At 45.6% G+C, this 24,449-nt stretch overlaps 1 protein-coding gene across 9 annotated transcripts in view; it reads right to left on the bottom strand.

Annotated features, from left to right (window-relative positions):
* TMEM63C (transmembrane protein 63C) overlaps window positions 1–3,747 on the bottom strand; it is a 78,188-nt gene extending 74,441 nt beyond the window's left edge. For 7 of the 9 annotated variants that reach the window (XM_073349270.2, XM_073349271.2, XM_073349274.2 and 4 more), the window contains exon 1: window positions 3,555–3,744. The gene's annotated coding sequence lies outside the window, so the exon portion shown is untranslated. Of the gene's footprint in view, window positions 1–2,538; window positions 2,652–3,554 lie in introns of all 9 variants that reach the window. The other 2 variants (XM_073349275.2, XM_073349278.2) reach the window with 2 other exon arrangements.
* Window positions 3,748–24,449: the final 20,702 nt, after the last annotated feature.

Below are 24,449 nucleotides of genomic sequence, written 5' to 3'. Positions count from 1 at the left end.
GGTGCCTACCTGGACCTCAAGACACCTAAATGCCTTTACAAATCTGGTCCTTAGTCCTGATGGATTCCACATTCCATTATCAGACCCACTTTCCACTCCCCAAACACCTTCTAGACCTTTCAACTGAAAACACTATCCCCACAGAGCTTAACAAGCAATGGATTCCAAGCTATTTCTTCATTTATCAAATGTCACAGGTAAACTTATTCTAGACTTTTTGAACTCCAGGCAGATTGGAAGAGGCGCTGGGGTATTTTTGCCTTCCTCTGTAGCATGGGGCACGGGTCACTTGCTGGAGAATTCTCTGCACCTTGAAGTCTTTAAACCATGATTTGAGGACTTCAATAGCTCAGACATTGGTGAGAGGTTTATTGCAGGAGTAGGGTGGGTGAGATTCTGTGGCCTGCATTGTGCAGGAGGTCAGAGTAGATGATCATAATGGTCCCTTCTGACCTTAATATCTATGAATCTATGAAACTGGGAAATTACGAACAACTTAGAACAAACGTGAATCTCAGTCTTGTAATAATCTAAAATCAAACCTGCTTTTCCTCAGGCCTTTCTCATAAGTGATACAATGTTTTCCTCAAAGTGGAGGTACAAGACACTAGTTTAATTGCTGTAAATATGTTTACCATAAAGAAGCGCTGCTTTTAGGAAGGCAAGATTGATGAATGTAGAATGCAATATTGTTTATATCACTCATATGGAATAGCAAGCTCTTACACCACAAGAATACTAATATTTTCATAAGAGTTAATGTGACTGACTGATTAGTTTAATATCAATTAAATCCAGTTGTGGGTGTTAGAAAGTTGTCTCTATCTTTGTTAAAACACCACAATTTAAAGAGGGATGTGTTTTCTAGAAGAAATGGGGTAATATTCAACAACACTGGCAATCCCTCCTTCTATGAGAGGGGGGAGACAGTCTCATATCTGGTTTAGTTTAACTGAAACTGGAAGCTCCTGGAGCAAAAATCTGTCATGTTTAATTTGTCTGTAAAGCACCGTGCACACCTCTGGCTCTGCATACATAATAACTAACAATGATCACCAGGGCTGTTGTTACAATCTCTCATTGCAGGATCTTTGTATTCTTCCAGCTGTTGGTGATGCCTGAACTGGGGATTAATTAGTTAATGTTTGTGACAATCTTTGAAGATGAGAACATGCTACCGAAGTGTCAAGTTTTATTACCTAAAATGAAGGGTTTACAGGCATTCAGATATGGTTACACCGTAGTCACAGGAAGGCCAAGATGTTGCTACATAAACAAGGCAGAGAATCAAAATTGCAGAGAGGCTGAAAGTGCGTTTTGGCTGCCGATGAGACCACAAAGTGGTAGATTTTTCCATTGCTTTGCAGGAGGATGTATGCTGGACCAAGTTAAGACAGTTCCTTCCTGAGAGCTTTCCTCATGTCCACTCACCCTTCCACCCCGTACTATGCCAGTTTAGACATGTTAGCCGGAGGAGCGTCAGGATAGCAATGGACCAGCAGGGCTCTCCCTGTCCCCACCCCATGATTCAGTGGGCTGTAACTGTCCATTTTTCAGCCTTCTGCTCTGGTCTGACTCTTTTTCCTGTATTTTCTCCATGCACTTTTCCACAGCACCTCTCATGCCACAGGACACATACCTAGGAATCACTCAACCCCCACAGATATTCAGCCTCGTCTGGAGTGGAACATCATCATTCAGCCCCTGTATGTTTCAAGGAGGGGAATAACTTCCCCAGCTGAGTCCCTGGGGGATGGCACTATTCATGCTTACTTGTTCTCTGAGCTTTATTTTAGAATCCACCCTCACTTGCCCCCCCCCCCCCCGAGTGGAATTACCAAGTTTGCAGGGAGAACCTGTATCTACACACTAACATCATTCCCTGCTGGAACTGTCTGGAATGTAAGAATACAGAGGCATTGGTCATTCAGTGAGATTTTCACCAAACAGTTAAAAGGAGATAGATACCCACACAGACAGAACCTTGGCCAGACAAGGCTGTTCCTCCTCAATAATAATCAATTAGCAAATGATCATATATTATAAATACACACTGCTCCATAGCCATTCCTTACACTGAATGAGGTAGCAAGCAAGGGAGACAGCGACGTTACATATCTGTGGATGGCTTTAGATGGAAGTCATAAGCCATGAGTGAGCAGCTCGGCCAGAGCATTAGATCATCCCAACCCCATAGGTACTTTCAGCTGGAGTCATCAGTTTCTCAGTGCTCAGTGTTTTTATGTGAAATGAGGTAGAATAGTCTTTTTAGTGCCAGCATGAAGCATTTCCTGGCATTTCCAATATCACAAGGCACAGAGCTCCAGGAAGGAGGATTTTGAAGCCCTGATGATGTGGGAAACTGACAACAAGCCATAGAATGATACAGTGGAGGCAGCATGATATTTTATTTCCCATCAAGGGAAGGAGGCAGCACCCTTCAACGTACAGGGACTCAGATTGGGAGTCAAGAGAATGGAGCTCTATTCCTGGCTCTATCACTGACTTTATTGTGTGATTTCAGAGAAGTCCCTTTACCTGGCTATGCCTCAGTTTCTCCATCTGTGATAGCATTGCTCCCATGCCTTTAGCAAGTGCTTTGGGATCTATGGCTGAAAAGCTCTATAAGTGTTACTATTATCACCACCACTCTATGGAAAAGAAAAGTAGAGGCAAGAGTGTAATTATGCAAAAATCACCCCCATCACTATAACAATATGCATCCCAGATACACTTCCTGCTTTCTTGGAGTGATAAACGTGGCACTAGGATAAGGAGTAGCAAGAGGTCACAGAAGTTGCCATCAGAGTGCCTCCAGTGAACTCATTAAGAAGAATGGGCATGTGTATAAGTGACAGCCACAGCCACATTGTACAAGGAGGGTTTTAGCAGGAGATATTAACAACGTGTTCTGTCAGCACTTTGGGGTTTTTCTACCTAACTTACCCAACTGAAAAGAATTCCAGCCCCTTTCCAACACCCAAAGATCCACAGGGATGCTTCCCCATCTACAGTCAGGATCTTACAACCAAACGGTAGGGGACACACACAGATTCTCCCTCCCTCTCTTTTTCCTTTTTTTTGGGAGCTTGATTTTTTTGTTTTAAATGCACCTTGTTCCACCAGGTCCTTCTGACCCAGTGCATGCTGCCATGGAATGAGATATCAGATTCTGTTCCACATGATCTAATAGTCTGAGCCCAATTTTGGCCCCTTTTCTCCACTAACTCAGTAGGAGCTAAAAACAACACGCATAGGAGAAAACCCATCCACTGAGCAAAGGGAACATCCCCGCTCCAAATGGAACAATATCCCCTCCCTCAATCTCCTCCACTTCTCCTAGTCCAGATCCCTCTCACCTCTTCTTACGCAAGAAATGATAATATTGCATATTTCAGCCACTACCCCAGGAAACCGTGGGATCAATTAAAGGCAGCCAGCCCTTTGGAGCTTCTCCTCTGAAATCCTCACTCTATTCATGCATGGAATGGCTGCTGCTGATCGTCCCCCTTTGCTCAGGCTGAGGGGAGAGATGAAAAGATGTTGTTCCCTACCTGCAAGAGGGCAGCTGAGATCTCAGTCCTTCTCACCATCAACAGCAGCAGAAGGCCAACCCCACCTGCTAAGGGACCGTCTGCGAACTACCAGCTGCACAAGGGAGCCACATCATCTCTCTACCCCTCCCTCCCGGCTCAGCAGCACTCCCAAGCTAACCGGACCTGGCAAGGAACCTGGGCTAACTACATCAGTCTATGCAAACACTCCGGGGAGGGGTGGGGGTGGAGGGGGGCAGGGGCACCACAACAAACCCACGCAGCGACAGTCTGCAAAGTACCAGCTGCAAATATAAAGGGCTCCTCCCTTTTAGCAACAGCAATAGAAACCCCAGACCAGACCAGCTCCCTTTTCTCTCCCCGCCTTGGTGGTTTTGTATGTGTGCAACGATCCGCTCTGTGCAATGATTTCCCACCCCTCCCTCAGGGACCCATGGCCATCAGAGCTGCTTCCCTGTTTTGACATGAGCAGAAAAGGGAGCACAACCCCTTTGGTGCAAACGATCGGCTGCAGAGAGCCCTGAGAGCTCTTCTCCCTCAGCTCCGCCCTTCTGCAATAATGCAGCAGAAACCCAGCCCTACAACTCGCCCCCGCCTCCAGCCTACCCAGCTAAGGGACTGTCTGCAAATTACCAAACGCACAGGCGAACACTGAAGAATGTTGACGAGATTGGGGCCTACATTTCTGTAAGCGGTCACTGGGTCTCACACTGTGAAGGCCCATGCTGGGCAGACCAGACAGATACCTGAGGGGGGGTGTCTATCTCTTTCACACTTGGACAGCACTCATGAAGATTGTCTTGCCACTGAAGCATCATTGAACTGAATTGCATGTACAGTATCTAAGGAACTTCCAAGGTATTTAGACTCCGTACTTCTGCATCATAAGCAAAACAACCTGCAGTAAAATTTAATGAAGAGATTGGAGGAGGACTCCAGTTTTGAAGATCCATAGTCCATAAAGGGGTTTGGAGCTTGGGTTCTGGTTAAGGCCCATCTCCCTTATTTATATTTATCTATTTCGGTTTATAAAATGCACTTATTCTAGGCTCTAGGCCAAGGATGGCCAAACTTACTGACCCTTTGAGCCACATACAACAATCTTCAGAAGTTCAAGAGCCGGGTGCGCCTGCCAGGGCTCGGGGCATCAGTCCTGTGGGAAGGAGGATGTTGGGGCTTCAGCCCCATGTCTTGGCTCGGTGCTTCAGCCCCGCTCCTGCTGAAACCCTGAGTCCCGGAAGGCATGCCCGATGGGGTTGAAGCCACAAGACCTACCCTCCCTGCTGGGCAAGCCTTAGCCCCACTGCCCTGCTGCAAGGCAGAAGCCCCGAGCTCCCTGCCCCCAGTCTGGTAGGTGGAGAATGGGGGGAGGGATTTGGGAGGCTCTATGAGCCGCACTTTAACTGTAAAAGAGCTGCATGTGGCTCGCAAGCCACAGTTTGGCCACCCCTGCCCTAGGCACATGTGCAATAAACCTCTCCCTCCCAAAACTTACAAAATAAAGTGTGATCAACTGGAAACTCACCTTTCCAGTCTGTCAGGGATAAGTACTTTCAGCCACCATGTATATACTTCTCAAGCACTTTAGTGACTAGATCAACCTGCTGCATTCCCTGAACATCATACTTGGGGTCTGTTGAAATAAGTGGGGTGAGACAAGAGCAAGTTCCAGTGACAAAGGCCTGTCTTTTTTAAATCAAGGGGCTATTAACTCAAGTGTTTTCATCTGCTCTGGTATCACCTGAGGAGAACGGAGGTTTCAAAGGTATGCAGGACTCAAAGCATTTAGGCTCAGATCCTCAAAGCTATTTAGGTGCCTAACTAGAGCCTTGCTATCCAACAGGGCCCGACTGCAGGTATCAGGTTTGGGGTGCATCTGGTCTAAATAGGACTGGCCAAACTGAAGTCAGGTTCAGGTTGGCTATGCTCAGCTCGGGTTCAGGTATGAGTCAGGCTTTAAAATGAGGCCTGAGCAGACCTCTACACCTAACTCCCATGGAAGTTAGGCACCTAAATATCTTTGAGGGTAAGGGCCTTAATGCTTTATCAGTCAAAAACAATCCCTTGAATTGCACCTGAAAACAAACCGGTGCAGATAACAGAGCACAGGTGCATTGTGTTCCACACAAGAAACAAAGGACTGTCACCTTGTCCAAGGTAAGATGCTCATCAAGGGACCAGTCTTGTTCCCACTAAAGTCAATGGGAGTTTTGTCACTGATGTGAATGGAGGAGGCCCCAAGTTAAGGCCTCGCTGTTTGTGCTCCCTCTTGCCAAAAGGGTGTCAAATGTAACACCTCCACAGCCCGAGATATCAGGTCTCTGGTAACATGGTCATTCCTCCACAGCAAACCTGCCTATTTCCCCATGTCATCCCTAGGAGAAGGGGTTCAATACACTTTGCTCACAGTTCTGTTCATTGTCAGTCCCCGGTCAGGTCAGCCTTGCACAAGAGGTCCAGTTCCAGAGCCCGAGAGCGAGACTGCTCTGAGAAGGGGAGCTTCTCTCTCTGCCCTGCAATCCTGACTGATCCAGGGGAAGGATTCTCACACGCCCAGCCTCCCAGGGCAGCCCCTCTACCGGAATTGCCATCGTGGTAACATGTCTGAGCTACAAGGGTCCTGGGACAGCTTGGAGCCAATGTCCCAGGGGCGAAAGGCTCCCTGTGCTATTCCCAACCTCCTACTTTTGCTTTTTCAATCCTTACCTTCATGGGGCTAAACTTTCAAAGGGTCCTTTACTCACTGGCAGTGGCGCCTGCAGGCAGCTGCTTTTCTGCTCTCTGAAATGGTGCCTGTTTTCAAAAACCCCGTGGCTGAAATTAAGCAATTTGAAAGTTAGGCCTGAGAAGAGCCAGGTCCACAGTCTTAGCGTGCACAGACAGCACAGAGGTTCTGGAATGGGGCCTGCTCTCTCTGTGCCCTTCCCTCTCTCTTGCACTCCTTTGCCCAATCCTGGCAGGCCTGAAAGGAGTCAAAAGGCATCACTCAGCTCATCTCTGCTCTGCTGGAACAGGCCATATAATTAAATAAAACCTCACTAGAAACGGGGCCCTGGTCCCAGTCTGGGGGCTCCTAGAACTGCCACAATACAAAAAATATATCATCATAACTTTAGACAAGAGAGTTTTTGAAATGTTTCTCATTTCTTGCACTGTCGTCTCCTTCAGCTCCTGTAATAGACAAAAACAAGGGAAAAGTCATTCAACTCTTGAACTTACTCAAGTGTAGCATAGAGCTGGTGTCAGTCCCACGGTATCTTCCAGGCCCAGGGGGCTTGACTTTCTCCTGCCTTGCAGTGTCTGACATCCTTTACCCCTGTACAGAGTGGCCATGAAATGCTCCTGTTCTGATCCAGTTTTGCACCTGCTTTGGACAGATATAAATAGTGACACAGAGCGCACGTCAGGGGAGAACCACGCTCAGGGATTCTGCGTGAGAATTAGGTACATTTTCAAGTTACTAGCCAAGATTGTCAAAAGTGACTAGTGATTTTGGGAACCTCGGTGTTTGGGTCCCCACCTGGAGATGCCTTAAGGGGCCCTGATTTTCAGAAAGTGCAGAACACTGGGCCTCTGAAAGTCAAGGCCCTTTGGAGACTTCTCAGGTTGGACTCCTGAAAACTAAGGCACTCGGAGACTTCTCAGGTTGGACTCCTGAAAACTAAGGCACTCAAACCCACTAGTCATTTTGGAAAATCTTGGTCTTATATCTTGACATTAGCTCTACACTGGCACATTCTCCATCGCATCCTGCTTCCCAAATGAATAGAACTCCAGCTCTCCCTCCTCACCCATAAAGCCCCCTCTGGGATCAGTGCCACATGAAAGGCAGGAAGTTGTGGCTGGGCTGCAGACAATCCCTGGAGGGATTGCTCCTTCCTGACTCTGGCCCAGATCATGCATGTCTCTAGATCGGGGTGCGCAAAATACAGCCTGTGGGCTGGATCTGGCCCATCTAACATTTCTGTCTGGCCTGCCAGGCTCTTTGGCTGCCCCCTTGTGATCTCCAGGCTGCTAAAAGTCCCGCAGTGCAGCGGAGCACTCAGGCAGGCTGCCTGCCTGCCATGTCCCCACGCCACCCCTGGAAGTGGCCGGTTGCTGCTGGCATGTCTCTGTGTGACCCTGGTGGGGGTAGGGAAGAAGGTGGCTCCGCGCAGTGCCTCCGCCCCCAGCACCGTCCTCACAGCTCCCATTGGCCAGAAACTCCCATTGGCCAAGGGGCGTGCAGAGACACGCCATGGTGCTAGCAGCCAGCTGCTCCGGGAACCTGCGTGAGCCCTGCTGCGCCGCCAGCTGGGAGCCACCCGGGCACCAGAGCCTGCGTCTCGCACTCCCTCCCACACCCCAACCCCCTGCCCCAGGTCAGAACCCCCTCCTGCACCAAAACTCCTTCCCACACCCTGCACCCCCCTCCTGCACCCCAATCTCCTGCCCTAGCCCAGAGCCCCCTCCTGCACCAAACTCCCTCCCAGAGCCCACTCCCTTCACCCCCTCTTGCACCCCAACACTCTGCCCCAGTCCAGAGCCCCCTCCTGCACCAAACTCCCTCCCAGAGCCCACACCCCTCACCCTCCGCTGCACCCCAACACCCTGCACCAGACCAGAGCTCACTCCTACACCCCAATCTCCTGCCCCAGCTCTTCCATCCTGGAACCCTGTCTGTTCCCCACTTTCTTCCCACTAACCACCCCAAATCTTTCCTGATTCATTGTCTTTCCACATTCTTCTCCCTACTTCAGTTGCTGCCTCTTACGAACCTCAGCATCTGTTCCAGCATCCAAGGGAGGTCTCACTGAAGATCTCCACGTGTACCTGCAGGCCTGCACCTGCTTCAAACACCCCAGTTTTGGGGCACAAAGTGTGCCCACATAATTCTGAAAATAGATGCAGTGTCCCTATTGATGAGGCCATGTCCCTGCTTACTAATTTGCACATACCTGTCCTTTGACACACACATGCTGTGAGCATGCCCAATGTCCTCTCTGCGTGTGCATCTCTTTCTTATGCCCCTGCATATGGGGATTTGTGCCCATTCAAGCTGTGGAAAATGTGTTTCTCTCTCCTTTGTGTGTGTTTAAAACAAATTATATACTTCCCTGTGAACAGCCTGCCTGGAGATTGCTAATACTTCATGACATGGAGGCCAGAGATCCAACCCAATCCTTTCCTACCTTTTTATGGCAGAAGGCCTGTTCTTCAATTTCTGACAGATTAGAAGAAGTTCCAGGCTGAGCATTTGACCTATTGACTAGGTAAATAATATTTGTGCTGATGCTTCCAGCAGTGAAAGACTAACTGCAGGGATGTCTGAAAATTATAGTAGTTTTAATGAGCATGTTAGTGGATTATGGGGGGAATATCTAGACTAGCAGTAGGACTGGGGAGAACCAGCAAGGAAGATGCATGTCATGCAATGAACTTTATTATCATCCAGGACAAGCTCACAGATATGCATCTAAAACGTGTCTCAAGACATCCCCTGCCTTCCATGGAGTGCTCAGTGACCATGAGGTCCTGATGATTTCCAGTGCTAGAACACATGTGGCCGGCAGCATGGGTAACCACACAGCACCATCCTTTACTTTAGGGATTAACAAAATAGTCAATCTGATATAGGAAGTGTTCATCTCATCAAAAACACCTGTGCTAAATGTCACACAGATACCCATTCTATTTATAGAATATGTTCAAAAAGACAAAGAAGCCGGTTACTTTGGCAAGGTTTTCACCTTAAATATAATTTATCTTCTACCGGTATAGAACCTTTATTCCTAAAGGATCACTTCACCCTCGACTGGAATGCAACCACCTCTCAAATGGAAGGCAACAGCTGTTTAACAGTGCACAGTTATATATACAACCGCCTAGAACAGGAAGTGAAGAAGAATTCTGTATCCAACTGAAACTACACAGGAGATTTTGATAGGCAGAGCATATTTGGCCTTCTAAAATTATAATACAGTGTACCATAATAATGGCACAAGCCATCATGAAACATGATTGTAAATGGTTGGGTTACTGTAGAATACTGTAGTGTTTTATAGGCTGTTCAGATTGGATTTGACATGGACATCAGGATTAACACCATATTCTCCAAAACATCCTCAGATGATATATAATGACTACAGGCGGTCAGGACTTTTTTTTTTTACATCTTCGGACACTCCGCTTTGTACACATTGGCAAAATTTGGACCTGGAATTTCCCACTGGTGCAGTCTCATTCACGAGAGCACTGGTGGAAGCTGTAGTAATCCTGTAGCTGAAGTAGCTCGGCACAGGGGTTTTTACCACCATCTCTGAGCAGCACTGTCTGCAGTACGGCTCCCATCAATGGAGCTGTGCCAGTGGTCAAAAACATGTCTGATTTTTCCTTGTGTAGAAAAGTCCATAACTTAAGCAAATCCCATATCTCTCAGCTTTGTGTCAGGTCAGTTATAGGCCTGGCCTACACTTCAAAGTTAACTCAACGCAAGGCAGCTCACATTGACCATGTTGTGCATGTGTCTAGACACTTACATTGGTCTCCCACTGCTGTAAGCACCCTGTTATGCCAACATAGTAACACCATCTCCCCAAGCAGTGCAAAGCCACAGTCAATGTACTTAGGTCAATGCAATGCATGTATAGACACTGCATTACTTAAGCTGACTAACTGTCCTCCAGCAGCTTTCCCACAATGCCCCATACTGACCACTCTGGTCACCATTGTGAACTCCACTGCCCAGGAGTTACAGAGACCAGAAGCACTCCCTCCCCTTTAAAGCCCTGCGATTTTTTTAAATTCCTTTTTCTGATTGCCTGGCTTAGTGAGCGCACCTAGCAACTCTCCATTGTAAAGTGCAACTGCCCAGCTGACCATGCCAGTTCTTGCCTGGAGTAGTCAGGAGGCCCTAGGCCTGTGGGGAGAAGACGCTGGGCAGGCACAGCTCCAAACCGGCCATAGAAATGTTGACATCTACAAGCAGATTGTTTGGGGATGCAGGAGACGGGGTCTGAAAGTGACCAGCAGCAGTGTCATGCGAAAGCAAAGGAGCTGAGGCAAACGTACCAGAAGGTCAGGGAGGCCAACAAGTGATCCGATGCTGAGCCGCAGACCTGCTGCTTTTACAAAGAGATGCATGACGTACTCAGTGGAGACCCCACTACCACCCTACACAGCACTGTGGTTACCTCCGAGGAGCCCCAGTCACAACCCCCTGCCATGAACAGCAAGGAGGAGGAGGTGGTGGACCTGGAAGAGGAGGAGGTGGAGTATGGGGGACAGGCAACCAGGGAATCCAACTGTGCAGAAAGCCAGGACCTGTTTTTGACTCCATCACAGTCCAGCCAGTCAAACATGGGCAAGCCCAGTGCAGGGGAAGGAACCTTGGGTAAGTGTCGGAGTAACAGCCGTGTTAGTCTGTATTCGCAAAAAGAAAAGGAGTACTTGTGGCACCTTAGAGACTAACCAATTTATTTGAGCATAAGCTTTCGTGAGCTACAGCTCAAATAAATTGGTTAGTCTCTCAGGTGCCACAAGTACTCCTTTTCTTTTTGGGTAAGTGTGTAGATACATTTTCAGTTACAGGGATGGAACTCCCAAAGTAGCAGGACACATCTTTTGACTTTTAATTACTTTACTCAGGCTAGAAGAGGTAATGGTACAACCAAGAGAGGGAGAGTTGCTATCAGCTTTTCATTCCCCTCTAGAATTAGGGATAGGGGGCCATGCAAAACAGTTTAGGTACACAGGGAAGTTCTTTGAATCCTCCTGAGATATCTCAATGAAACTTTTATGGAGGTACTCTGCAATCCTCTGCAGAAGGTTTCTAGGTTTGGCTGACTTATTTCTTCCTCCATGGTCGGATACTTTCCCACACCACTCAGTGATAACTTCAGCAGGCACAATTGCAGGACACAGGCTAGCAGCAGACGGGCCCTGTCGGCATCAGGATGCCAGCAGCAGCTGTGCTCTCTCTGCCTTTGTGAACCTCAGGAGTGAGATATCAGCTAAAATCATCACCGCCTGTGGAAAACAGTGCCAGTATTGAGTGACATTGCCATATACTACTACTAGTTTCCTGCAACCAAGCAATTCCCTCCTCATGTCCCCAATCCACGGTGGGCCGTACTCACCAACGCTGGTGCAGTGACTGGCACCGTGCACAAGCAATCCCAAGCAGAAGTGAGAACATAGTGCTTAAAACTTTAGGGGAACAAGAGGAGTAAGTTAAACATCTTAAGTTTAGCTTTCCATAGTGAATAGACTGACAATGGTACCTCTGGGTGTTTTATCTGCAGCTGCTGCTACTGGGTCCTTCAGGGTCTCCCCCTCCACATCTGCAGAATGGCTGAACCAGATAAGGAGGGGGAAAAAGAGGATTCAGGATGACATGTTCAGTGAGATCCTGCAAGCCAGTGCTGCATCAGACTGAGCATAGGAGCTGGAGGATGAACAAATTGGATAGCCTGGAAAAGGAAAGAGCAGAGAGAAGAAAGGCCTGGGAGTCCCAGCAGGAAAAGGAGAGGGGAGATGCACCGGGACATAATGGGGCTTCAACACAGATGCTGCAGACCCTGGTGGACCTTCAGGTTCAACAATCCCAAGCTCACTTCCCTCTGCAGCCCATTGAGAACTCAATATCAGGACCTCCCGACACCCCCTTCCACATTCCATATGGCATTAAGGGTCACTGCACTATGCCTATCACTCCACCTTGGGGGACAGTAAAGACAATCACAGCTTGGCATGCACTGACCCATGAAAGCCATGGTTGGTGTATAGATAGCTGAAGTGCACAGGAATGTTCTTTCCCCTTCATAAGTTCAGTTCTCTTAATCTATTAAGTTTTAGGTGTATTTGCACATATTTTGCACTGGTTTCATTACAGAATAAAATTAGGTTATTTGGAACATAATTCATCTTTATTAGTTCACAACATATACTTCCAAATGCTCAGCAGTTCTGAAAGCAACCAATTATCTGTTACTGCACAGTGTCACACAACTCACAGGATAAATGAATAGGTGCACTGATAATGTTATATTTCTGCCTGTACAGCAATAGCCACACAATTTCTACCAGGCCACAAAGGAGCAGGGTCAGGTAGAGCACACTGCAACAACACACACTACTCTAGCGCACTATTAAAATGGTCTTTCAAAGCCTCTCTGAGCCATATATCTCCATGCTGAGTTCTTCTAATAGCCCTTGTGTCTGGCTGTTCAAATTCAGCAGACAGCTGCTCCCCCCTGCCTTCCACCCTGATGGAAGCTTTCCTCCCTTTGCTTCATAGATATTATGAAGGACTCAGCAAGCAGTTATAATCATTGGGATATTTTTCTATGAGGCCCAATCTTGTGAGTAGACAATGCCAGTGACCCTTCAAATGACCAAAAGCACATTCGACTATCATTCTGCATCTGCTGAGCTGGTAGTAGAATCATTCCTTGGTGCTGTCGACATGGTCAGTGAACAGCTTCATGAGCCAGGGGAGCAAGAGGTAGGCTGGGTCAACATTGCCAATGATAATCTGCCAGTCAGGAGAGAAAGTCCCTGCTTATAACTTTCTGAACAGTCCTGGTTCTTAAAGATATGAGCATATCTGCCTACTGCAAGGTGGTCTGGTGCCAAAATAGGGATATGTGTGTTGTGTAGCGCTCCACCACAGTTCGGGAACTGCACAGCTGCAAAGCCATACACTATGTCCTGCACATTGCTGAGAGTCATGGTCCTGCATAGCAGAAGGTGACTAATGGCCCTTCACACTTGTATGACAATGGCTCCTGCGGTGGATTTCCTGACTCCAAATTGATTCTGACTGTCCTGTAGCAATCTGGTGTTGCTACACCAGATTTGGCCTGTAGCAATCTGGTGTTGCTTTGGCCACACCGGGTCAGACCAAATGTCCATCTAGCCCAGTATGCTGTCTTCCGACACTGGCAAATGCCAGGTGCTTCAGAGGGAATGAACAGAACAGGTAATCATCAAGTGATCCACAGCTTCCACAGTGCAATCACCACTCGCTTCTCCGCTGTCAGTGCAGCTCTCATTTTGGGGTCCCTGCACTGGAGGGCTGGGGCAAGCTCAGCACACAGATCCAGGAATGTGGCCTTGCACATCCGAAAGTTCTGCAGCCACTGCTCATCATCCCAGACCTGCAGAACGATGTGATCCCACCAGTCCATGCTTGTTTTTTATACCCCATTTTGTCATTGTGCATTTGATTTTTCCTTCCTAAATAATTTACTTTTATAATAATACTTAGTCAGCACTAGATCTCAAAGCCATAAGCAACATTTTGCACATTGGGAGGCTGAGGCACAGAGACTTACCCACAGTCACCACGCTGCGACTAGAACCTATGTCTCTAGAGTCCTAGTCTTATCTACTAGCTACAAGGCCATACTGCCTCCTTTACAAGTCACCTTGTATGTTTTCTGACTCACATACTACAGTGTGGGGCCTGACACAAGACGCCACCTAGAACAGAGCAGAAATCTTCCTGGGCTCTGTCTCTTCATTATTAAAGGGAGGTAGTGTGGGGGAGCTCTTCAAGGGTTGAGATCAAAGTTTGGCTCTAGGCCTGTAGTGCTTTTTATTCAAGTCAGTACCCTGCAATGACAAAGAACAGCAAATCAGTTTCTGACAGAAAGATATTCGCAAAGCGTTAAATAAACCCAGACCCAAGGAAGGCAGGGGAAGTTACCTAGCAATGGTGTGAAGGTGGATACAGTAGTTCTTTGCATCCCACAGGGGACTGACTTAGTGAGCATTGTAGGGTGATTGACACTGAGTGGTATTTCCCTTATGCTTTACTCAGGCAATATTAATATGTGGCCAGAGGGCTACAGTTTAGCAACTGAACAGAAATAAACATTGGTAGGTGAACGTGGCAGTCAGCTGAGCCGCAGGACTCTGGTTAATCTGGGAGAAAGGACTGTCTTTGTGGTTAAGGCACTGGACTGGGACTAAGCAGACTGGGTTTAACTCCTGGCTCCGCCACAGACTTCCTTTGACACCTAGGGCAAGTCACCGCACCTCTCTGTGCCAAAAGGCTGGTCTACACCACCAAGTTAGGTGGGCTTAACTACATCGCTCAGGGCTCTGAAAAATGTCACACCTGGGTGATGTAGTGAAGCTGGCCTTGTGTAGACACCGCTAGGTCAATGGAAGAATTTTTGCACCTACCTAGCTACTTCCTCTCAGAGAGGTGAGGAAGAACCCCTTTCATCACTGGAGAAAATGCACAGTAGACAGTGCTACCGTGGCACAGCTATGCCACAGCTGCTGTAGCGTTTTGAGGGTAGCCATAGCCTTCGTGCCCAGTCCTATGTTTGAATGGCGTATGCCTTTCTTCCACCTTTTGCCTGTCTCACCTGTTAAAGCTGCAAGCTCTTTGGGGAAGGGAGTGTTTCTTACTAGTTATTTGTACTGGGGTACCGGTCATAATGAGAGCCTCGTGGCAGTGCTGTAATGAATACTAATTAGGGCTGTCGATTAATTGCAGTTAACTCACGCGATGAACTCAAAATAATTAACTGTGATTAAAAAAAATAATCGCGATTAATCGCCCTATTAAACAATAGCATACCAATTGAAATTTATTAAATATTTTTGGATGTTTTTCTACATTTTCAAATATACTGATTTCTGTTACAACACAGAAGACAAAGTGTACAGTGCTCACTTTATATTATTACTTTTGATTGCAAATATTTGCACTGTAAAAATGGTAAACAAAAGAAATAGTATTTTTCAGTTCACCTCATGCAAGTACTGTAGTGCAATTTCTTTATTGTGAAAGTGTAACTTACAGATGTAGATTTTTTTTTTTTTTTTTTACAAAACTGCACTCAAAAACAAAACAATGTAAAACTTTAGAGCCCACAAGTCTACTCAGTCCTACTTCTTATTGAGACAATCGCTAAGACAAACAAGTTTGCTTACATTTACAGGAGATACTGCTGACTGCTTCTTATTTACAATGTCACCTGAAAGTGAGAATAGGTGTTCGCATGGCACTTTTGTAGCCAGCACTGTAAGGTATTTACATGCCAGATATACTAAACATTCATATGCCCCTTCATGCTTCGGCCACCATTCCAGAGGACATGTGTCCATGCTGATGATGGTCATTAAAAAAATAATGCATTAATTACATTTGTGACTGAACTCCTTGGGGGAGAACTGTATGTCTCCTGTTCTGTTTTACCTGCATGCTGCCATGTATTTCATGTTATTGCAGCCTTGGTTGATGACCCAGCACGTTTGTTTTAAGAACATTTTCACTGCAGATTTGACAAAACACCAAGAAGGTACCAATGTGAGATTTCTAGAAATAGCTACAGCACTCGACCCAAGGTTTAAGAATCTGAAGTGCCTTCCAAAATCTGAGCGGGACGAGGTGTGGAGCATGCTTCCAGAAGTCTTAAAAGAGCAACACTCTGATGTGGAAACTATTGAACCCAAACCACCAAAAAAGAAAATCAGCCTTCTGCTGGTGGCACCTGACTCAGATAATGAAAATGAACATGCATCAGTCTGCTCTGCTTTGGATTGTTTTCGAGCAGAACCCATCATCAGCATGGACACATGTCCTCTGGAATGGTGGATGAAGCATGAAGGGACATGTGAATCTTTAGTGCATCTGGCATGTAAATATTTTGCGATGCCAGCTACAAAAGTGCCATGCAAACGCCTGTACTCACTTTCAGGTGACATTGTAAACAAGACGTGGGGAGCATTATCTCCTGCAAATTGTAACCAAACTTGTTTGTCTGAGCAATTGGCTGAAGTAGGACTGAGTGGACTTGTAGGTTCTAAAGTTTTACATTGTTTTATTTTTGAATGCACTGATTTTTTGTACATAATTCTACATTTGTAAGTTCAACTTTCATGATAAAGAGATTGCACTACAGTACTTGCATTACGTGAATTGAAATATACGATTCTTTTGTTTTTTACAGTGCAAATATTTGTAATCAAAAATAAACATAAAGTGAGCACTGTACGCTTTGTATTCTGTGTTGTAATTGAAATCAATATATTTGAATATGTAGAAAACATCCAAAATATTTAAATAAATGGTATTCTATTATTGTTTAACAGTACGATTACTTTTTTTAATCGTGCAATTATCACAATTAATTTTTTTAATCACTTGACAGCCCTAGTGTTAATAAACCTATTGATGTACTGGTCACTGTCTGTCTATGTTTCTGTAGCACTCATGATCATCACTGGCCTAATGGGACCCTCACTCTCCCAGAAGAGGCTGTACTGTCTTCTGTCACTTTTGAAGTGCTTGTCCAGAAATTCCAACCTGATCTTCATGAGCAAATCAGTTCTGTCCACAGAGGAGGCCTTTCCAATGGGAATGCCCTTCCCTCAAAGGAGTTTCACCATTGTTATAGTTATTGTCCTTAGCCTTCATACCTTCCAGGTGCTTCACAAACATTAACTAGTTCAGCCTCACAATACTCCTGTGCAGTAGGCAGATAAATATTGTAATGATCCTGCTGGCTCACTATCAGTACCTTACCCCCAGTGCAGCTGAGCTGGAGGGAAGGAGCCAGGAGAGGGTGCTATGTTAACCATTTCTACATCCAGCCAGCAGTAAAGGGCTCGATAATCCCTAAATCACAGGAAATAGGCTATCCAAAGGTCACAGGGGACTAGCTCAGGAGAGAGCCAGCGCTTGCATGTGAGCAGTAAGACAGAGCTGCAGCCCGGGAAGTGGCTACTGAGGGAAGACCAGGTAGCAGGCAGCCTGAGAGCAGGGAGTGTAAGGCTGAGAGCTGGGCTGGCACAAGGCCAGCAGCAGCTGCAGCAAGTTACAGGGCAGCAGTCTGAGCACAGGGGGCATGGGACAACTGGGGTGTCAGGAGGATAGTGCATTCAGGCTCCAGTGACATAATGCACACAAGAACCGAGCTCTGGCTGGTGGAGTGCAAGCCAGTGCTTCACTGCCTCCAGAAAAGAGGTGGACTGGAGGGTGTATCCCTGGCTTGCATGAGGCCTGATGTATTCACTAGATACTGTTACCTTTACAGTCCTGGGTAGGACTGCCCCCGGGGTTGACATTGGGTTGGCCTGTGCTGAAACTGTTAAAGTAATTGTGCCAAGGGTCTTTGTACCTTTTGGTTTGTGGAAGCCCGAGTAAAGTAATCCCCCTTGACTTGGAATGTGTGTCTGGGCACCTGCTGAGGGCTACAGCTTGTAGTCACCGCAGCACCTTGCAGTGGAGTCAGTTACAGTATTTGTGCCCCCATTGTACAGATGGGGGAACTGCGACACAGAAAAGGGAAGTGCCTTGCATAAGGCCATACAGCAAGTCAGGGTCAGAGCTCTGATTAGAATTCAGGAGTTTCTGGTTGAAATTCTGAACTCAGTGCACTACACCACACTGTGTCTCATTGCTTATTGGAACACTTGCAACAATAGGTCAGTCCAGCCTGACAGGGCTGCAGGATTCCTCTCCCCACTGCTCTTTCTGGCCAGCACCACATAGGGGGTGAGTAAACCACATCTTCAAACCCTACGACCATTTAGTTTGAAAAAGTACCATAATCTGGTAACAGAGTAACAGCCTTTCCTTTGTTAAACTGAGCAAAAGGTTGGATGCTCACATATCAGACAGCTAGGAGGGGCTCTGGAGTTAACCATGGAATAACCACTCAGGCAGAAGTATTGTCTGTAATCCATTTACAGTAAACAGTTACTCAAAGAGGTCTCCAGATGCTAGGTGTGGATTTAATTGGCTTGATGTCTCATCCACCAAAGAGTGCTGCAAATCTCTTCCCAAGACTTCAACTCCTGTCATACTCAGGTTATGAAAAGCCACGTAAACTGATGAAATGAAGCAAAAGTTTGTAGAGATCTGGGACCAAATTCAGGCCAGGTGTAATTGGTGCAAATCCCTTTGGTGTGAGTAGGAATTGCACCTCTTCACATCAAAGCTGAGTTTGGTCCCGTGTGCTTAAGTGTCAGTCTTCCTATCAGTGAGGTTTTATCCAGGTTCAGTAGCTTCATTGGCCAATAGAAAACTCCTCATCTGGAGCTCTTTAAAGAGGTCTGTGTGAGGGACACTGTGCTTCAGATCTGTACTAAGCCTGATGCTGGAGTCCATCCAGTGTGGCAATGCATCATTTCCCTTGATATGAGGAAGTTTGGGATTATCTAATAGGAGCGGAGCCAGCTGTGGGAATCTGTTCTTTTCTGTATGGCTTTGGTGTGTAATTGTACCAAAGCCTACCTGCATTGCTCATCAGATCTCTCACTGTTTCAATCACAGAATCACAGCAGTTAGAAACAGAAAAAAGATCTTTTAGATCTTCTAATCTATGGGTTCTCAGTCTGGGGATTGTGACCCAATAGATGTCAGGAGGCTGAGTACCCCGCCTCTCCCATATTGTTATTTGTGGGGAGGAATTCCCAGCTAGATAGAAGGGGGAGTTGTCCCAGTATGGTAAAGGTTTAGAACCACTGATCTAATCAATCAATTTCCCAGCCAATGCATGATTGTTGCTTGTTGTACATTTACTAGGGCTTTGTCCAATCTCATTTTAAATGCCTCTGTCAAGGTTCCTTCCCCACTCTGAACTCTAGGGTACAGATGTGGAGACCTGCATGAAAACCTCCTAAGCTTACTTTTACCAGCTTAGGTTAAAACTTCCCCAAGGTACAAACTATTTTACCCTTTGCCCTTGGACTTCCACTGCCATCACCAAACATTTATCTGGGTTTATTTTTATTAGGAAAGCATTGTTTGGAAACGTCTTTCCCCCCCAAAATCCTCCCAACCCTTGCACCCCACTTCCTGGGGAAGGTTTGGTAAAAATCCTCACCAATTTGCATAGGTGACCACAGACCCAAACCCTTGGATCTTAAGAACAATGAAAAAACATTCAGTTTCTGAAAAGAAGGATTTTAATAGAAGTAAAAAGAATCACCTCTGTAAAATCAGGATGGTAAATACCTTACAGAGTAATTAGATTCAAAACATAGAGAATCCCTCTAGGCAAATCTTAAGTTACAAAAAGGCACACAGACAGGAATATCCATTCTATTCAGCACAACTTAATTTCTCAGCCATTTAAAGAAATCATAATCTAATGCATATCTAGCTAGATTACTTACTAAATTCTAAGACTCCATTCCTGTTCTGTCCCCAGCAAAAGCATCGCACACCCAGACACTTTGTTTTTCCCTCCCCCCAGCTTTTGAAAGTATCTTGTCTCCTCATTGGTCATTTTGGTCAGGTGCCAGCAAGGTTATCCTAGCTTCTTAACCCTTTACAGGTGAAAGGGTTTTTCCTCTGGCCAGGAGGGATTTTAAAGGGGTTTACCCTTCCCTTTATATTTCTGACAGCCTCAAACAATGAGGCTTCCAGCACTTCTCTTGGGAGATGATTCCACAGCCTAAGAGAGTTCCCCAGAAACATATTCTTAGAGTAAATTGAACTAACTCTGGATTGACTATTTCTTCTCTCTAAGCCAGCAGGTAAGAGCTGATTCTGGGCTGAAGCCCAGCTCCTTCCTAAAACCTATGGCCTGGAAATGTTGCACACTTTATTTTTACCATTACTTCCCTTTGATCTGATATTTTCCCCCTTCCGTGAGGTGACAGAATGGCAAAATATTTTGGGGAAAGTGAGCCTATCCTGTCTGGGCAGGAGAGAAGAGGTTATCTGTGTCCATCTATATTCTGTCTATCACCATGATAGTCGAGTGCCTCACAAACCAACGTAGTAACACAAGAAGGTCTCTGTATCTCTCTCTTTGTGTATTTCATAAGGAGGTTTTCTTTGTGTGGTTTTTATATAGGGTAGAGTATAACTGCTGTCTTGCCCATTCCATTACTGTCTGTCCTGGAGGGCCAAGACCAGCTTTTAAAATCAACTTGATGGAGATATTCATGCTGGCTGTGTTTAATATTAGGTGTGAGCTCATTTCCTGACTGTGACTTGTGCAGTGTGTGACTTATGCAGTGTCTGCTGGAGGGGGTTGTGGGGAGTTTTAGCTAAACAAGCAGCACCATCTATGGGCTTCATCTGGGATTTCAAACAGTTGATTTTAAAATCCCAAAGAGGGAGTGCCTCTTTCTATTTCTCATTTTCCATGTTCCAAGCAATGGGTCTCTCTCCCTCTTCCCTGGGAGACGATTACACAGCCTAATCCATCTCACTACCAGGGAGTCTTTCTGGACGTTTACCCTGCATTTTCCCTTCTTAATATCATCCTATTGCTCCTAGTTATACCTTCTAAGTCCTCTAAATAATTAATCTATCTCCTTGATGTTTGCACCCTTCAAATCCTTTTGGATTTATGTCTCCCCTTTAATCCCTAATGTAACTCTTCCTGTAATACAGAGGAGTTGGGGTAAAGTGATATGTACAAGCAGCACATAGACTGCTACCTTTATCCCTCAAAAAACCTTCCTATAGGCTAAGGCCTAGGGTTGGGGAAAAAATGAAAGGTAACAAGAGTTCCCCCTTTCTCCAGTGTATCTGAAGCACAGAGCTCCTGACAGCAATACAGTGAATCTAGCTTGGGCTTACTCACAGGGGTAATAAGGATGTTATTTGTTTTAAATTAAACAGGTCTGATGGCTTTTGTGTTCAGTCATCAGCTACCGTAAAACACTAAGAAACTGTTTTTTTCTCTTTGCCTGAGGCAGGAAAACAGCCTATCAATTTTCTGCTCCACTAAATGCTTCCAAGCTCTCGCTGATGGGGCACACCCCTCTCAGTGAATAGCACAGACTTGAGACCTGTCTATAACCTTGTTGGGGGACCTGGCTGCTACAGAGTTAGAGTTAGACAGACCAAGACTTTAGGACAGGTCAAAGACATGCTTAAGATCCCATTTACATTGCAAAATGGATCTGTGCTTTAGCAGTGTTGGGGAATTCTGACCCTCAGCATGTTTGCACTTGCAACATGGACATTCTCTTGGTCTCATATTAGTTCACATGCAGATTAAACAATATTTAGGCACCAGAAATTATTTTAAAATGGTCACAAGGCTGCCCATCCTCAGGAAGACTCAGAAAGAGAGAGTCATCTATTCTATATTCACTCTGAAACTGAGGAGGTCCCTGTCCGCTAGCACCAAAGACTCAAGTGGCTCACTCGGGGGAGACAGCATTACAGGATCTGTGTGTGCCTCTCCACTTAGCTCTCCATCCAACACATATGGGAATACTGATGTTGTGATACTGCATTCCCTCAGACAGAAACACAGGATTGCACATCTCAGGGGACAGGGAAGCAGGAGTCCTGCTCTGGGAATTTTGCCACCAGGGATCCTGGAAATAGACTACCAAGACCATACAACTAAGGGAAACAGGCCCAGCTGCCTCAAAAATTCCAAAACTGAAGGCCTGATTCTGCCACTCTTACTTTTACTGATCAACACTTTAATTTGTCCCATTAAAGCAAATGGGTTTAATTGCAGAATAAGATGATATTCAACCTAAGTAAGGGCAGCAGAATCAAGCCCTGGATTCCTTAGATAGCACTTACTTTCTTTTTCCAGAGTTCTGCTGAGACTGGTGAATTCATTACACAAAGCACTCAGACACACTATAGTTTTTCAGACACAAAAATAAGCATGGAGTACAATGTTCATCTTACTGCCACTGATCACACTTACTGCCTTGTCACTGTGGGTTGTGTTCTCCTCAATGCTCACTAGTTTATCTGAGTTAGGCCTGATCAATGTTTGTGTGGAAGATCCCCAAGTAGAGCCAGGTTGTTACAGGAAGTGGTGCTGATGACTCTGTAAGTAGCAACGTTGCCCCTGAGTCAGTACTGAATCATTGCCAAGTCTGGCAATTTGGGAGTGGTTTGCGGTGGGAGTTACTAGGTTTCAGATGAGAGGTTACCTTGAAGTCCTAATTGTTTTTTGTCTTAAATCCTAAATCACTTATGCACTTTTCAGAAGAGTTAGTAGATTAATCTCTGTGTTCTGCCCAAATTTCAATTTGGGTAGCTATACTCAGCCTTCCTAAATTCCCCTGCAGCTTTAATTACTTAATGGTGCTATGACAATTTACACCAGCTGAGGATTTCCCCCCTTCCCCAATTCTTCATTTCCAGTCTTAAATCATTGTATCTTTGTATTCTGTTAAACAGCTGCCATGTTCTACCCTGCGTAGGTATGCACTTTGGGAGCCTTTAAGATGGCAGAATCTATATAAATGTAAGATATTTAGTCTAACAGCACACGTTCAGTTAGAATCACTGATATCTGCACTGTTTAGCAGATATATATAATACGAGCATGTGCAGTACTCACATATATAATAACAATAATATTTTACATTTCTACAGCACTCAAAGTAGTTTACAAACTTACATTCCTACACCACCATTGAAATACAGCCAATCTCTAGGGTAGAGAGGGACAGCCAGGTGAAATGAGAAGCAACAAGCATTCTCCCACAGGACACATTGCCGCGGCAGTCTATTTTATAGCACTGGTTTAGAAATTTGTTCTGTTCTCCATGGTGAAATGTGTCATATTTCATAACGGACTTCACTCCTTCCCAGACTGAGAGGTTTCTTTCTCTAGGGAGCATCAGTTTCTTCAAGGAAGAGCCCCAGGGAAACGGCAAAAGGGAAGGAATATTTTATCTTTAGTAACTGGTCATTTCCATTTTGGAGGCAGCAAAAGACGCACCATCTGTTGGGCAGTGAATATTCAACACATGAGCAGTGATTTGACTATGAATATGAGAATGTGTTATTGTTGTTTATTATTTATAGGGTGCCCTAGATGTGCACGACACTTTAAAATCCTTGGGATGTATGATATAAATTCAATCAAGAATGCAACACAAAATAGCACCAGACCATGGTATGTGGGTGTGAGGATGTGGGGGCGGCAGCTGTAAACACAAGTAGGAGTGGGCCGCTCTTGGAGATAGTGATTGTTCCTGTTGCCAGCAGATTGTTTGAGCTGATCACTTTCACACATTCCTTGCTGTTTATGTAGGTTTTTAATCGGCTCCTGTAATTAATATTTACATTTTTTATTTTAAATTCTATACTCACTGAAGTGCTCTGCTCCTGCAGAACTCTCCATGGAAGTGACCAAGCATTAAAGGAACATTAACCAGCTACTGGCTCTAACCACAATATTCTTCCATGAGCAGTGGGACTGCTGCCTTCTCAGGAGCTTTTAATGCCCAAAAGCTTAAAATGAATCAGATTTAAACAAAATGATTCACAGAAATCAAATCGATGTGGTTAGGCACCTTTGCTGTTAGCCTTCAATGGGCTTTAGCTCAGATACTATTGTAATTTCTCATTGAGTTCACTGGGAGCTGGATCAGGTCCTAAGTGAATCTACCTTAGGTGCATAGAGCCTGATCCCTCAAGTCCTAGTTAAGAAAATGAGAACTGGGGGCATTTCACACCTTGCAGAAGGTGCTCAGAGCTTTGCAGGATTGAGGCTTTGGTTATGTTCTCTGCTGTTGGCCTCTTTTTGATTTGCCCCCACTCTCTTTTACAGGGCTGCTTGAGAATTTTCTCTTACAGACCTTCCTGCCTGGGCTTTCAACCATCTGTTTGCAACTAAGTTCAGGCATGAGCACCCTTCCCTTCATGTCGGGCTCCTTTTCCACCTGTCTCTATGGGAGATTTTCCTTCCAATATTTTCTTTTTTAAGCATATATTTATTGGCTTGCTGAAGTTTATTTGATCATTAGAAAGTTGGTGTTTCCCAACATCAGCAGCAGGCAGCAAATGAGTCAAATGTTAATTTCTGCAACAGCTTTCATGACACATAAGAGCACATGCTGAATGGTTACTTGGTACATTTGTTTTAAACAGGCCTGATATTTCCTTGCTCTATCTAGCTATCTAACCAGGTACTTACATGGCCTTCACCAACACAATATCCAAAT

This window comes from Lepidochelys kempii, chromosome 6 (genome assembly GCF_965140285.1).
Source record: "Lepidochelys kempii isolate rLepKem1 chromosome 6, rLepKem1.hap1, whole genome shotgun sequence".
In the NCBI taxonomy this organism is placed as follows: domain Eukaryota; kingdom Metazoa; phylum Chordata; order Testudines; family Cheloniidae; genus Lepidochelys; species Lepidochelys kempii.
The sequence above is the reverse complement of the archived record's forward strand: the minus strand, read 5'-3'. Positions and strand labels throughout refer to the sequence as shown.